This window comes from Lissotriton helveticus, chromosome 3_1 (genome assembly GCF_964261635.1).
Source record: "Lissotriton helveticus chromosome 3_1, aLisHel1.1, whole genome shotgun sequence".
Taxonomy (NCBI): domain Eukaryota; kingdom Metazoa; phylum Chordata; class Amphibia; order Caudata; family Salamandridae; genus Lissotriton; species Lissotriton helveticus.
The window spans coordinates 1235458680-1235471058 of NC_136061.1; the positions used below are offsets into that span (position 1 = coordinate 1235458680).

At 40.2% G+C, this 12379-nt stretch overlaps 1 protein-coding gene and 1 pseudogene across 1 annotated transcript in view; one reads left to right on the plus strand and one right to left on the minus strand.

The window, feature by feature from the left end:
- The window catches only part of LOC144824233 (elongation factor 1-alpha, oocyte form pseudogene), an 81751-nt pseudogene that overhangs the window by 43814 nt on the left and 25558 nt on the right, over positions 1-12379 (minus strand).
- Positions 1-12379, plus strand: part of LOC144824919 (NXPE family member 1-like) — a 749464-nt gene that overhangs the window by 912 nt on the left and 736173 nt on the right. The window lies entirely within an intron of this gene.

Genomic DNA, 12379 nt, shown 5'->3' on the forward strand with positions numbered 1-12379 from the left:
TCTCAAAGAATCTCGGCATTAGCCAAGCAGCATAAACAGAAAAAGTAAACAACAGTGCTAAAGATACATTTTTTCACTAGAGTTATTTGCCTGCTACACAGGCTAGGCATGATTCCCCTGATGCATTGAACACAGAAAGTGTTCCTCGTCCTCGAAATGTCTGTAAAGCGCCCGAGTTTCCCAGGTACATGCGTGACTTACTTAGTCCAGTCCCGTTTTGCTTTGAATTCTGGAACTTGCACTCCTGGTTTTATATCGGAATAAATACGACTAAAAGCTCCGAATTTTCACAAAAAACGCGACTGAACTAAAAAGGCACGCATCGACCTGGGAAACTCCGCTGCTATATAAGTTTGGTACTTGCAGATCTGTTTGTCCACATATAACATAAGGACTGCAAGTCCTAGAATACAAACCTGAAACATGCTTGCCCTTCTCAGGCATGGACGTAGGCAACTTGAGAGCGCCTCAGATTTATGTCAAGGTGACACTTTGAGAAATCAAAATAAAAAGTACATTTGTAGGAAATATCAGCTATTATATTCTACAATACGGAAATGATTAGGACAAAGGACATCCTTTTTCTTTGGAAGTTATCGTACTGATGGTAATTTCAAAGAGATTTAGCATTACAAAAATTCACTAGTGCATTTGATAACACTTCGAGGATACAGGGGGAAATTCAGGGTAGGGTGACCAAATAGCATTGGTGCAAATTCAGGATTGTGAGTGTAAATATTCAGGACAAAGGGTTAAAATTCAGGACAAAAATTAAGGACAGGTCAAAATTCAGGACAAAAATTCGAGACAAAAGGTATGTTTTATAGACGCATCAGAGGAGGTCATGCGATAGTATATAAGTAAGTTAATAGACAAAGAACATAAGTACAACTAAAAAGAAGTTTATATTAGGTTGAGACAATCTTGCACTTCACAGTTTTTCTGTGGATCACTGACAGAATATCGACAGTCAAAATATCGACTTGCCAAAATATCGAAGTAAAAATATAGAATGCCAGAATATCGACTTCCTATCTACAAATAGGTAAGTACAAAAATATCGACTCCAAAATATCGATAGGAAAAAATATAGACAGTCAAAATATCGAATTTTTTAAATATCTTAAAAGTAATTTTAAAGTAATATAATAATAAATATAATTAATTTAAACATACTTAAATAAACTTAAAATTAATAAATAATTAATGTAACTTAAAAAAAACTTTAAAAACATATATATATATATATATATATATATATATATATATATATATATATATATATATATATATATATATATATATATATATATATATATATACACATATTATTAACAAAACATATACAATATTTTTTCCGTAGGATAGCGAGAGGGTTACATTTACTATTCACACTCCAGAGAGTGCAACAGTAGGGAAAGCGTTGGATAGCGTAGGGATAAAAATTACTATTACCACTCCAGAGAGCGCAACAGTAGGGAAAGCGTTGGATAGCGTAAGGTTAAAAATTACTATTCCCACTCCAGTGAGCGCAACAGTAGGGAAAGCGTTGGAAAGCGTAGGGATAAAATTTACTATTCCCACTCCAGTGAGTGCAACAGTAGGGAAAGCGTTGGATAGCGTAGGGTTAAAAATTACTATTCCAACTCCAGAGAGTGCAACATTAGGGCAAGCGTTGGATAGTGAGAGGGTAAAAATTACTATTACCACTCCAGAGAGAGCAACAGTAGGGAAAGCATTGGATAGCGTAGGGGTAAAAATTACTATTCCCACTCCAGAGAGCACAACAGTAGGGAAAGCATTGGATAGCGTAGGGGTAAAAATAACTATTCCCACTCCAGAGAGTGCAACAGTAGGGACAGTGTTGGATAGCGTAGGAGTAAAAATTACTATTCCCACTCCAGTGAGTGCACCAGTAGAGAAAGCGATGGATAGCATAGGGATAAAAATTACTATTCCTACTCCAGAGAGGGCAACAGTAGGGAAAGTGTTGGAGCGTAAGGATAAAAATTACTATTCCCACTCCAGTGAGTGCAACAGTAAGGAAAGCGTTGGATAGCGTAGGGGTACAAATTACTATTCCAACTCCAGACAGTGCATCAGTAGGGAAAGCGTTGGATAGCGTAGGGCTAAAAATTACTATTCCCACTCCAGTGAGTGCAACAGTAGGGAAAGTGTTGGATAGGGTAGGAGTAATAATGACTCTTCCCACTCCAGTGAGCGCAACAGTAGGGAAAGCGTTGGATAGCGTTGAGATAACAATTACTATTCCTACTCCAAAGAGTGCAACAGTAGGGAAAGCGTTGGATAGCGTAGAGATAAAAATTACTATTCCCACTCCAGTGAGTGCAACAGTAGGGAAAGCGTTGGATAGCGTAGGGGTAAAAATTACTATTCCAACTCCGGAGAGTGCAACAGTAGGGAAAGCGTTGGATAGCGTAGGGGTAAAAATTACTATTCCCACTCCAGTGAGTGCAACAGTAGGGAAACCGTTGGATAGCGTTGGGGTAAAAATAACTATTCCTAATCCAGAGAGTGCAACAGTAGGGAAAGCGTTGGATAGCGTAGGGGTAAAAATTACTATTCCTACTCAAGAGAGTGCAATAGTAGAGAAAGCGTTGGATAGCGTAGGGATAAAAATTACTATTCCTACTCTAAAGAGTGCAACAGTAGGGAAAGCGTTGGATAGCGTAGAGATAAAAATTGCTATTCCCACTCCAGTGAGTGCAACAGTAGGGAAAGCGTTGGATAGCGTAGTGGTAAAAATTACTATTCCAACTCTAGAGAGTGCAACAGTAGTGAAAGCGCTGGATAGTGTAGGGGTAAAAATTACTATTCCCACTCCAGTGAGTGCAACAGTAGGGAAACCGTTGGATAGCGTAGGGGTAAAAATTACTATTCCTACTCCAGAGAGTGCAACAGTAGGGAAAGCGTTGGATAGCGTAGGGGTAAAATTTACTATTCCATCTCCAGAGAGCGCAACAGTAGGGAAAGCATTAGATAGCGTAGGGGTGAAAATTACTATTCCCACTCCAGTGAGTGCAATAGTAGGGAAAGTAAATACTTCATATATAAATATAAATAACATAAATATTAATACCAATTACAAAATAATTAAAATATTTTAAAATTGTATTAAAATATATTAATTAATCAATTAAAATTACAAATACAAATTAACTAATAATAACGATTACCTACTAATACTAATTATTTACCAATTACCAATAAATTAATTTACAATATAAAAATAAATAAAAATTAGACACAAAAAAATTTAAAAAATATAATTACTTATGATTAAATTACTTCCCAAGCTATTCCCCTATAAACACACAACCCACTACAGAAAATAATGTAATAAAAGTAACATATTTATCAATTAATCAATTACAATTATTTACCAATTATATTTTAATTAATTACCAAATAATAATTATTTAACAATTAATTCTAAATAAATACCAATAAATAAAATACCATATTTAATTAATTAGAATTAAATTACTTCCCACCCTATTCCCCTATAAACCCACAACCCGCTACAGAAAATTAATTACTAAAATTGACATATTTATCAATTAATCATTTAAAATTAATTAACAATTTTATTTTAATTAATTACCAATTAAGAATTAATTAACAATTAATTCTACATAAATACCAATAAATAAAATAACAAATTTAATTAATTATAATTAAATTACTTCCCACCCTATTCCCCTATAAACCCACAACCCGCTACAGAAAATAAATTACTAAAATTAACATATTTATCAATTAATCAATTAAAATTAATTACCAATTATATTTTAATTAATTACCAATTAATAATTAATTAACAATTAATTATAAATAAATAACAATAAATAAAATAACATATTTAATTAATTATAATTAATTTACTTCCCAACCTATTCCCCTATAAACCCACAACCCGATACAGAATTATATTACATAAAAAATAAAAATTAATATTAACTTACCTTAAATTCGATATTTTTGTTGTCTATATTATGTCTAGTCAATATTATGTCCATTCTATATTTTTGATTCGATATTATGTCCATTCTATTCGATATTAAAATTTTCTAGTCGATATTTTTGTAGTCTATATTATGTCTAGTCGATATTATGTCCATTCTATATTTTTTACTCGATATTATGTCTAGTCGATATTAAAAACTCGATATTTTGACTCTATACCTTTTTCTGTATTCTGTATGCGCGCAGCTTTGAGCAACTGTGCAGGTCTTTTTGTGGTATTTGATATGATCATAATCTATTGATGTGGTTACTGCACTGGGTTGTCCAGTCTGATGTATTGTTTACAGTTCATGGTCCTGAGCTGGCATGTTTGGTGACAGTTGTGGTCTGTAAGATCTGATCAGATGACCTTTGTAACTAGCATCTCATATCTGTGTGCCACTGTGAGATGTAAAGCTGCACACATAGAATATATCTAATTGGGACCTGCAGTGCTGGACTAGAGTACAGTCCCCGAGTGACTAGCTTTATGTGTCAGATCGTATCAGGTATTCTATGTCTGCTCAGCTGGTGATGACTGGTTATGGGGCTGGTGTTATGCTGAGTGATGGATAAGATCCATAGCGGACAAGTCTTGTGTGAGGGTAAGAGCATTAAGCAGGAAAAGAGAGTTATTAACTAGCCCGCATGAGCTGTATTTGGCTGCAGACTGCTGAGTGTTATGGTATTATTGTGGCCCAGAATGGTTAGATAGGAGTTGACATTGCTATATAATGCCCTGGCTAACCATATAAAAGCCCTCCTTATGTTACCTGTAAATGGGAAACAGTATACTGATTGTGCTGTTTCCTTTCTGTGCGCTCTAATCTGCAGATTCTCATTGATTCACAGAAGTGCACTGCAGACCAGTAACTGTATACATTGTTGAGGCATTATTGAGGTCAGAAAGAGGCACTGTCTTTTACATACAGAACATTTTCAATTTAAATGGCAGCAATATGATGCCAACATGCTGTTTTAATAATAAAACTATATAGCACACAAACAGTAATGTGTGGAAAAGTTGTTTCAGCAAATATGTAGCATTTGAACATCACCAAGTAAAGTGTCTTGATTGTTTTGCTCCTATTAAAGCTCTGTTTCCAGGACACTTCTGAAGTACAAACAATGGTCCATTTGGGGTTTCCTAACTGCTGATATGTTTTGAAACATCTGCACAGTTCATTTGCAGGTATTTAGTTGTTCTGTTTTACAAAAACACTGATAGTTCACAGCCTTTGTTTTGACATGCTCTTTACCACCACAAGACTGTCAACAAGTCCACTTTGCTTTTCTGTCTTTGACTGCAAAGTTAGAGAACGGTCAGGTAGGCGTTACATGGGTGGTGCATGGGCATTTCAATGTACCTCGATGTTAACCCATATTTACAAAGACTAGTAAACAAGGGTTTGTGTCAAAAGGGTGTGCCTATCTGAGGTAGGTGTAATAAGAAGAAATATTGGTATTCCTCCTCATTACTTCCTCTTTGCATTTGTGCTGTATTCTGCAGCACACATACAATGAGGAAATAGCCGCAAAGGATAGCTTTCCCTTCCTGCACAAAAAATGTGCTTGACCGCAATGTTTTGGCACTAGGCAGCTCCAAGTGGGCCAGTATTAGGAGAGAGCCGAACTGCACTATATATTTGAAAAATATTGTGCTTTTGCTCTCTTTCCATTTCAGGGAACAAACAGCAGAACTTCGCTTGTTGTGCTGTGTTACATGAAAGTCTCTGGGTGGAAGCCAGCCTCTGAAACCCTTGTGGACCCATAATGCTGTCTGTGTGGACTACTTTTGCTTGGCTTAGGGGTTCGCTTTGGAAATCCCACTGGTGTACAATAGCTTGTGCTGCTTTTTGAGTGCTTCTCTCGCAAGGCTTTGTATTTTCACCATCTTCAGTAAATTTGTTTTCTTTTGTGGCCAGCACAGGTAAAGAATGACTAGATGAAAATATTTATACAGTGTTACAGGTACCTTCTAGGGTTCCTGATGCTTTGGATATTTGCTTGCATTCACCTGTTTTAGAGCCCAAGGTCCTGCAGCTAAAGACCCCCCGAAGATTCTGCCCACACTGGCACAGTGCTATTAACTGCTCTGGAATCTTGGTCCAGCATCTGTCGTTGCTTGGGCACATCCCACCAGGCAATGAAATATCACACAAAAGGCGGAAATCATTAAACGATCCCCATGTGTTGAATGCAGGTGTGGAATCAAAAGCAATGTCCCATGGTTGTGTTTTACAGCTTCTTTATTGTTGTCAGCAGGTTCCACTGGTTTATTTTTGTCTCTAGTTTGTGTCAGGGTTTCAGCTCAAGCATTCATGGGCCTCGCTGAACTCAAGTAATAAACCTGAGTAGTTTGCAGGGCAGACTGGGGAAACCAAAAGCAACTTTGACGGTGCCCTAAAACAGCCTCTGAAACCTCAGTGATTTCACTGACTTTACTTAGATTAAAAGAGGTGCATCTTTCGTCCTCAAACTATGAGCAAGGAAAGCAGTGCCATAGAACACAGTCACTAATCCTGCCCAGTCACTACTTCTGCCTGTTCACTGCACCTGTCCCATCACTGCTCCTGCTTGGTCACTACTTCTGCCACATCACTGCTCCTGCCCCATCACTGCTCCTGCCCTGTCACTGCTCTTGTACGGTCGCTGCTCTCGTAGGGTCACAGCTCCTGCCACATCAACGCTTCTTGCCATCCGCAGCTTGTGGCGCCTGAACACTCATTGTGCCATTATTTTTTTATTAATACATTTTATATAGTGAAACATATGGTAGTTTAATAATTTTCAAGGCACTGTAAAACATTATTATTACTCAGATAGGCTAAACCAATGCATTACCAATGCTTGTTTAACTTTGCAAACACCATTTTGGGTAGACAACAAACAAAACATAATTCACAACATTTTGCGCATCACTTTAGCAGCATGTTTTTTGTTGGGTAAAGTGAAAAAAACATGCTCTGGTGGCTAGATTTTTTCATTTGTCAATGCATATGTTTTTTGTTATGAGTTTTATAATTAGATTGTTGGTGAAGTTGCTAGGCTCTTAAAATATATATATAACAAATATTGGATACATGCAAAACCTTTTTTGGTCTCAAAAAGCTTGCATTTCATAGCCCTAGGATTAACACCTGGATGCAGGGTCTGAGGATCTAATTCCTCTGCAGCGAGATGTAAATGTTCTCGAACACCACATTGCTGAAGTCTAGTTGTGCAGTTGTGGAAGACTGTATTATGCTTGGAAACTCAGTTCAGAAGTAATGTTTAATACTTTAGAAAAAATTTAATACAAACTAAAAAAGCAAATTGATCCAATAGTAGCATGTAGGAGAAGTATTTTTGTCAGCAGTGTGGCAAACAAGATTTTCTTTCCACGGATGTGGGTAGCATAGTGATGTTTAGGATACTGTAATTTCTGTTGGGCTCTCAGTGAACAACATTGGCAAATTGCACAAGGCTGCAAGTTCCCCCCAGTACTGTTTGAGGAAAGCTTCTCTATAATCACTAACTATAATCTACTGGCTCCAAGTTAGGTACTCACCTCCAAGGTACTCACTTGCCTTGTGTGCACATTATGTTAAAGGCAGACAACCCATTGTCTTTCTATATGTGTTAACCAGCCTCAATCACAATACCAATCGGCCTGCCCACAGTCTGTGTGAGGTCGGATATTGGCCGCAGCATCCTGTAGAATTCAAAAGAGAAGTGCGAGCTGGACCTGAGAACTTTTAAACTCATGGGGCTTTGTGCAGGGGAACAGCACAGCTTGCTGTAATTATTCCCCCAAATTATGGACAAAAAGCGTCCATAAACAGAATGATGACCGACAGTGGACATGACACCAAAATGACGGACAGTCTGTGAAATTTATGAATGATTGGTCACACTAATTCAGGGAGATTTGGGGTGTCTGCCCTTTGATCCCCGAATGTAATGATAGCGATTGTGTACCAAGAAGGGAGACTCTTATGTTCAGAGAGACAGACAGCCATGGCCATTTTAGGCCGCTGGAACCGGTGACATCGCACAGGTCCGGCACTAGGCATGGGCAATGTGGGTATTTGCACAGGGATCCGCCCACCTATATGGGGCCTGAACTAATGCGCCACCGCTAGACCATGGCACACCACACCTCCTTGTCAACTAACTGAGAACAAGGTGTCACATTGCAATTGTGTCCAAGCGAGGTGGGCCCCCACCGCTGGGCCTTGATGCTATGGTGTAGCAAGGTGAAGCCTAGATTATGAGGCACCTCATATGGTCACAGTTGAAGGAGACACATTCTGTAGGTTTCTCCTGAAATCAGCCATCCTACCCTGCTGCCCAAACATGGGCACCACTGGACGCCCATTGCTCCCACAGTTTAGTTCCGCAAGCAAACCTCACACCTTTTGAATGTAAAATAGGTTGTTGTAGAATCCTGAGATTGAGGGGCTGCAGCTCAGAAGGGGTCTGCATAAAGCAGGCTCAGAACTTAGGTGACTGCTGCAAAAAACATGTACAATGCAGATCACATAATTGTGTTTTACATAGATAGCTTAATGTATTACTGCATTTTTCACAGAGATCCTTTTGTCCTTTGCAGTTCTTAAGTTACAATCCTAATATAGCACAGTGAGCTATAAACCGTGGTCAAAGAAATGCAAGCAACCTGCATTGGATAGATTAGAACATTATTTTGCTGGCAGTATTTCATTATCCTAATATTACTACAAAGGGTTTATTTGGATAGGAATACATTCTTATAAGTGAAGCCAATCCCAACATCTGGTCTTACCTTTCAAACACTGAGTTTGTCCTTTTCAAGATCAAGCACTCTTACAATATAGTGCCTACTAGTATAAATGACATGACTTTTACACCCTGAATGTTTTATGTAACATTTCATATACACTGATTTAGACACCTATGATTCATTGTCTCTGTATGATGTGTGGGTGATGTAAAGTGCTCTGCCCTTCACTGGTATGAGTAGCAAATTAAATACATGTGAGGTGAGGTAAACTGTTGGAGGATTGAAGTGACAGAATCCAAGGAGTAGGAGGTCATTGGGGCAGACCAACAAATACTGCCACACCAGGAACCAGCAGCTTTAAGAAGACGTTCCCTGGAGACAGGCTGTCTTCTTTTTTAGACCCAGTGCACAAAGTGAGTGTTTATGCATCAACGCTGCTAGTAGGGAGACATTATATGATTGCACTGGTCGCAAAAAGTGGTCACAATATGCGACCAGCCTTTTTTAGATCAGTGTGGAAAATTGTGAGCCGACCAATGTGCTAATAGGTCTGGTCACAAAATGTGGATTCAGAGTGGGCCACAATCCATTCATCTTCATTAGTATTTATTAGGTAGATCACAAATTGCTGAAACTCAGTCTGATTGACCATACTTACATGGAATGTGAGATACCTGTGTGAGGAAGTTTAATAGGGCTGGCTGTGAGACTCCTCCGAGTCTGGCAGTTGTTAGTTGGAAGGTACAAGAGGCCAAAAGGTGCAGCACAGCCAGCAGCTTTGTCTGCGGACGAATGATTGTTGTCGCTGTGTTGGTACCATCAGCCTGTGGGCAAAGTGGCAGTGTGCACCAACTTGAGAATGGGGCAATAATTCTTTATCCACTTTTGCTGCGCTAAAGTGCAGATAACTCGGCAATAAGTCCCCACTGTTGGGTTATAGGGTGGCTCTAAAACGAGCCCTTTTGTTTGTCAGGAATTTATTGTAGCCACATGAGAATCATAAGAAAAGAGTTAAAAAGAGGTGAAAAAACAGAAAAAGTGGGCAAGGCACAAAAAGCCTGACCCCCTAGGCCTGCTCAGGGGATCCCACAAGGACCCAGAGAGCCAATTAAAAAGCAATAATAAAAAAAGCGGTAGGGTGCGCGAATCCGGACGAAAAAAAAACACGATGGAGCGTATTCTCAAGAACTTATCATCGAGTTATTGGCACTATAGTACTGCAAAAGTGGCAAAAGAATTATCGTCTCATTCTCAATGTGGTGCAAACTGCCGATATCAGCAGTTTTCCTGAGATAGCTTCAGCAAAAAACATCGCCACGGATGCGAGTGACAACTAACGCTAATGACATGCAGAGTAGTGGTTCCCATGCAAAAAACCACGAAAACACCAGTTCCCGATAGTTTCAAAGACCAGCCAAATATGCGATGCGATCCAAAAACAGGTGATAAGCCGCGTTAGCAGTAGGAATTTAACACCTGCCTTTTACTGGTGTAAGAGGTACAAAAGGGGGTGGTGATGGACGGAGCATCTGAACCAATCAACCACTCACACCCAGTCAGCAGATCTGGGTTTAATCCATCACCGTTCTTTAGCCCACTCTGCCACCCCAGTTCAGACATGGTCATATGCAAATCAGTCTGACCCTGTGCCTCATGGGAACAGTCCAGCCCGAACTGCCAAGCCATACCTTCCCTGGACCGGAATCAAGTTTCCTAGGACCGGTTTCTGGCATTTCAGCTGTCTTCAGCCAGGCTTTTTTCTCAGCCCCCGCTTGGCCAATCACCCCCAAACAATCAGGAAAGGAGCGGAACTGAGCTGGTGAAAAGTTTGGAAAATTTCGCAAAGATTCTTCAATCGGTGCCAAAGTTATTCCAAATAGAATGTTGCGGATTTCCTATGGATAATAGGTCCCAACTATATCTACCTACTGGCAACTGCCAGTAGGTAATATTCACTAAAAAAAACATAAGTTTCAGGCATGTTATAGGTAGATGGACATTTCACTCGTACAAAACCAGGGAAATTCCTGCGTTATAGTTAGTTCAACTAACTATAACTCGCACCCCCGCAATGCACTGCTGATGACATCACATATTACATCACTCATGACATGATCAGTGACATCACTGATGACATCTCAAATCATATCACTGATAAAATCACTGATGACATCATCCAGAGACTACGTGTTTCTGTAAAGTTTAAATAGGCTTTTTATATATAAATGTCAAGGTGTATTGAGAACTGAGTGGGTGTATGAGTGTCTGTGGGAAGTTGGCCTGATATATGATGTTTCCAATTCTGGAACCACCTTGTATCAGTCCAAATATCCCCTTATGGTGTCTGGTTGTAAGTCAACCTTATAGACAAGCTATCTTAATGGTAGCATAGACTAAGCAGCCTTAAAAGCTTAACTCAAGAGGTCGTGTTAAGCAAGCTGTTTTACCAATCACAATCCTGTAATATCAAATGAAAGGACACCACACAAGTATATATTATAAAAATATATGTATTTATTACTCACAATAATCCCCAGTACTCTTTATGAATAAAGGGGCACAAGCGTTAAATCAAAAGCACAGTATAACATACAAAGTTGCACAATTATGGATGAGGGCGAGGGGCCACTCAGACCATATACTAAACAAGTGGTATAAGAGATACCAATCGAACAGTGGTTAGGCCTAGGGCCTAGGGAATCGCTGGGAGCAGTCGGGACAAGCAATGCTGAAGTCGGGAAAAGCCCGCTGGATTCGGGTGCAGTGCTGAAAGCGCACGCATGCACCAATGTTAGTCAATGGTGCGTAAAAGTTACACAAATAGAGTTTAAGGACACTTCCGCTGAACCTAGAGGGACAAAACTTAAGACACAGACCCTAGAGGTGTGTACCAGTGTGGGAACACTGGCGTTGCAATGTTACCTCACCCACAGGAAGCGGGTGCACAGGGCCGAAGTAGTGTCGGGTTTCGTCACGCTGGTTCTTGGTGCTTGAAGCTGAAAAGGCTGCAGGCGCTGTGAAGGAGAAGTGTCCGGTGGGATCCAAGAGTGGATCGAAGTCGAAAAGTACCTGAAAGCAGAGGGGACAGAGTCTGGGTCACTCAGCAGTGACCAGGGTGGAACCAGGACGGAACCAGGCAATGTCGGGCGCAATCAGGTGGTTGTTGAGGAGCTTCTCTCCACTGTCACATGGGCTCTGGGGCATCTGCGATGTCCAGGAGCGGGTCACAATCTGTCCCACATAGGTTCTCACCGTCGGCGCTGTCGGCTTCAAGATTGGAGCAAACAACACTTGGCAAAAGCAATCCACGCGAAACCGGGAGATTGCTTCTCACTCGAACCAGGAGGGTCAGAGTGGGGGCTCCTTTACAGGGGAGCTGGTGCAAATGTGGAGCAACCAGAATCGCAAGTCGTATTTCAAGTTTCGTTGGCACAGGGGCCACAAGCCAGTTGGCAAGGGACTGGCCAACGCGTTGAGCCAAAAGAAGCAGAAGGGCCCCATGCAGCACTCGTCGAGTGTGGAGGGCTGAACTTCGGTGCAAGAGTGGCTCAGGGTTGGGGCTTCTAAAACCCTGGTGTACAGCTTCGAGGGTCACTCATGGACTGCACG